Here is a 4,939-nt window from a genome sequence, read left to right on the forward strand (position 1 = left end):
TGTTGGCAACGTTTATCTATTTTCTCCGTAAAAGTCTGTCATTTTGTATACAACCCCGTATCAGTGTACTGTACTTAAGATATACATATACATGTAGCATTACTAGTATCGACATCGAAAACAGACCTTTTTCTGGAGCTTGAACTATTTTGAACTTAAATTGAGAGTTGAGCTTTTGCTCTGCGTTGAAGGCATCACTAAGACTTTGAGAAGAAAAAAAATCCGGCGGAAATAAAAACAATGGTTCATTATTGTTGGGTTTTATAAAATGATTAATACAACACCCCAACACTTTCATTACTAAAAACCTGTTCAATTCATTTTGTTTTAATTTACCGTAGAACTCTATTGTATTTTCTGAAAAAGAACGTCCAATTCGTCTTTTCAGAATCTAAAAAAGTAGTAATTATTTCATCGTTTGTACCCAAAATAAAAATAACGCCACTTCATTGATTAAATTTCTTATGTTGCAAGTTTTTAACGAATCAGAACGTTTTGGTGTATTCTTTTGAAAAATATTACCCAGAATGCATTAGATCATGCAACGGCGCGTTTACTTAAAGAACTCAATTACGGTAAATATATAATGCATTAAAAATCTTTAGATATTCAGAATCCTTTATTTAGAATAGATAACAACTCGTTCTGATATTGAAAAGGCAGTCATAACTTATTGCACGAACATGAACATCATTACTGACCTGTTTAAACGGCACGTAAACCCATGACCCTTTTCAGAATCTTTGACCGTTAGCACTTCGCATTTGCTGAAAGAAAACAGGAAAATTGCATATATGTGGAGATTGCCAGTTCTGTTTTAATTGTTAAAGCCTTTTGTATATATTCAAATAAGTGGTAAAGTCAAAACAATATTCAATATACAAGAATGCTTGACTAACCGTTAAACATTTTAAGATCTCGACCACAAAACAAAAGATAAGATAAAACCTTTTTTGTATTTCATGTAAAAGACAAACAAGTTCATTGAGAGTTATTTAAAATCAAAGTACTGAAGTACTGAACATCGGATGACCACAAGTTCTTGAGGATGGTCAAATCCACTTGTCTCAGAAAAAAACAACATATCTCTTTACCTAAAACTGAGGTTAATGTACAGAGATATATATTTTTCTGAGACAAGTTCGTGCGTGGATGATGAATAAATGACAGGAAATTCAACTTCACCGTAATAACTATTATATTGTAGTGATACAAATCAGTATACACTGAGTTGTTGTTTATATTATATTAAAATAACAGTTACATATATATATGATTTGAATCCATTTGTATATCATTCTATTCTACTATTCTAAAAATAGTGCAATGCAAGTGCATGGTGGACACTTTTCTGTAAAAATTCGATTTTTCTAAGATTGGATACGAGTAGGCATTCATATTTTCCCGCAAAATCAATTACAGAGTTACCGGTCCTTGACGGTATTTTCACAAAACGTTCTTTGAGATATTCTTCCGCATGCTTTAACACAATTTTTCGGTACGTGTGCATTGATATTATCAATGATTTTTTACTTATATATATATATCTAACTACAAAACATTTTCATATTATTAATTTATGTTGTAAACAAAAATATTTTTATCAGTATTCATTGAAGAGATGTATTTATATCAAACGATAAGGAATGTTATTTTGCACTCGTTTATGTGCGCGTATTTATCATGTTTATAGATCGGTTACAAACCCAAAACTAATTTACATAATGGAAATCTAGGCGATAGCAATACATCGGGATGACCTCAAGGTCATCGCGATGTAAAAATCAATACAATATTGAGATTTAAAGTAATATATTGTTTTCCATTCCATTGATGTGTTAGAGCTTTTGATTTTGCCATTTGATAAAGGACTTTCCGTTTTGAATTTTTCTTGGAGTTTGGTATTTTGTTTTTTGTTTTGTTTTACTTATTATTAAAAATCACAGATTTACACAAAATTCTAGAAATGATTAAAATAATTAAGATATGGGGGTCTGGATGGGAGTCCTTCATTTATGTACTCATTATTCTGTATTTTTGATATTCAAGCACCCCATTATTCTCTATTCTTATATTTTTGCCTTATTTCTCTCTATTCTTTTCGGATTTTGGTCTATTCTGCAAACCCCGATCAGACCCTCAGATATGACACGGGACAACTACTGACGAGGATTTTATCTCTGTCTCTGTCGTACAGACGCATATATATACTAGGTATTAAATTCTGTGCATTTACCTACGAGATCAAACAATAATTTTCCAAATTAAAACTAAAATTCTAAAGCTATGTATTGCAATTCAGATACAAATTAATTGTCTTTGTTCCAAATACCCGGTAATGCAAAATTTCACAAAGGCGTGTTCAATGCAATATGGCAATATTTTATCAGAATTATATTTTCTCAATTTTAAATGACCGATAATGATGTTAATAACATTGTGTACCTACATGGCTTCACACTGCCGAAGTGCTAATCGAAAAATTGTTGACATTCTGGTGCTTCCTGTTAGAGAGTTATATTATATACCCCACGCCTTTAAACATACATTAGTTCATTACTTTATAAAAACAAGGAGATGTGGTATGATTGCCAACGACAACTATTCACCGGATTTCGAATGAAGTGGATGTAAGAAATTATAGGCAATCGTACGGTCTTCAACGATGAGAAAAACTACTCTGTTATTCATAATTTACAATATAGAGAGAAAATGTTTTGAAGAAGCACTTGTCAAAGTACACGAATTACTCCTATTTTTTTAATTAACCAATGAGAAAAAGATTTATTATTTGTGAAAAATACAACGTACAATTGATAACAATTTACCGATGAGCATTTGATTATCACACTGAGAGGGATAACTCTTGATTTTTTTTTACAGTATTGGTTTGTGATCTGGTTAAACTTATATACTGCATTTAAATCTAATATACTGAAAACTTGTTTAGAATATTTCATAAACAAATGATTGGTAAGAACAATGTGTTGTCATGTTAAAGTGAAAATAGGTATTGCTCTATTGACTTTTTAATTGTGAATATATATTTGTAAATCAAAAGTTAATCAAATGAAAAAAAAAAAGAAACACTAGTCAGCCGTATATCCTGATAAACAGTTTTCAAAGTGTGAATGCGCGTATAGAATATGATTAAAACATAAATGTACGCCATATGGTAAAGACAAAGTGGTTAAATATTAAACCTACACATTCAAAATCAGCAAGTGGTCTTTGGTGTTGATCACGGTAACTGCAGTAGGCTTCCCATTCTTTTTTATCGTCAGAGGTTGGACGAGGCGGAGGCGGGGGTGGTTTAAACTTTTCTATCCGTTTGGCATATCCTTTAATGGCAGGATCGTTTCCACAGTATGATAAAAACAGTAGTGATCCTAGATATATCACAGCTAGAAAAGCGATCCGCATTCTAGGAAATACAATGTTATATAAATTATTGAAAGTGATACCAGAACGTTCAGTAATGAATTATAAATTTAATTACATCCTGATCTTAAATCACACGAAAAATGTCATATACATTTCAGACATACTTTATCATGAATGGAAAACGTACGTTTCTTGATCTCTAAAAGAATTCAAAGAAATAAGTTAAAACGTGGAAAGGTGAAAGTGCTCGTTAATTTTTGAAGATAACATTATGGTGACAGATAAGATGCATTTTAATGCTATGTTACATAAACAGAATTTTATAGTATTCTATATTTTAAATTAAAAAGACATTTTATTAAACAATATAACGAAATGGATAAGAAAAGCAGAAAGCAACGAACCAAAATTTATTATTATAATTTTCGTAATCTTATTTTTTCGTTTTTTTTCCTAATAAAACAAGATTTTTTTTTCTTTTTAATGTTAAAAAAAATTAGATTGATCGTTATCAGAATTCATTCAATGTAAATTTCTATAAATGAAAGGAATCTAATATTTAATTTCATCTTGCAATATTATCATTATCATTTATATTTAATTTTGCATATACTTTAAATTCATCGTCATTAATAGATGTCACTTTATATACAATAATAAATTTTGATAAATAAACAAAAAAATATTAAAAAAAATAAATGAAGAAAAATAATTTTCAAAATTTATATTATTTGTCTGTTATAATTATTAACTTACCTTTTACTATTAACAAGGTGTGAACCACATGTCTACATTCTCCATTCTAAAGGAACCACCCGGAAGTCAACGTGTACTACCAACGGCAATATGTCAATTTATGTATTTACCAAATATTACATTCACGTGTTCAAAAAATACTATTTTTAGGTGTGCACTTATTAACTAAGCTCATACATGTACTATAATTGAGGATTCCAAACGTCTACCCGTGTAGGTAGTGTTTTTAAATTGCTATTTCTGAGGAATAGATACGATTTTCATAGTTTCAAAGTTCCGGTGAAGATCAGATAATTAAAACAAACCCATTTGTTGTGTTATTGTTTAGCTATTATAGTTTGCTTGTTTGTTTTTGGTTTTATCCAGTTTTTTGTTTTGTTTGGTACTTTAGTGCTTGTTTTTTTTTTAAATTGTTATTTTGTACCTTTTCTCTCTTTGTTTTAGTTTGGTAATTTCAGTTTTAATTGTTGTTTGAATAATTGGAAGTTTGGTAATCGATTTCTTATTTACAAATTCAACAATATCTTTTGAAAAAGCTTTCTTTAAGAATTTATCAGTCGTTGACTACGCGGAAAGAAAAATATAGATATTCTTATATTGTAGTGAACTATCATGTTTTAATTGTAGACGATATAATGTGTATGTTAAAAAGAATGTAAAGCAAAATGATTTTTTTAGTATTATGATCAAGCAATAATAATTTATAAATGCCTATTAGCTAATGAACAAAGGGTTTCTAGTGTTGGAGTTGAAGTCATCTCCTTATGCGATGAAAGTTTTACGGATTTGCTTGATTGTG

At 29.5% G+C, this 4,939-nt stretch overlaps 1 long non-coding RNA gene across 1 annotated transcript; it reads right to left on the bottom strand.

Moving 5' to 3' along the window:
* Positions 1-712: 712 nt before the first annotated feature.
* Positions 713-4,212, bottom strand: LOC127720995 (uncharacterized). The gene is made up of 3 exons (XR_007991024.1): positions 4,141-4,212; positions 3,208-3,424; positions 713-767 (listed from the first exon to the last, which is right to left on the bottom strand). It is a non-coding gene; the product is annotated as an uncharacterized LOC127720995 (long non-coding RNA).
* Positions 4,213-4,939: the final 727 nt, after the last annotated feature.

This window comes from Mytilus californianus, unplaced genomic scaffold (genome assembly GCF_021869535.1).
Source record: "Mytilus californianus isolate M0D057914Y unplaced genomic scaffold, xbMytCali1.0.p SCAF_11, whole genome shotgun sequence".
Taxonomy (NCBI): domain Eukaryota; kingdom Metazoa; phylum Mollusca; class Bivalvia; order Mytilida; family Mytilidae; genus Mytilus; species Mytilus californianus.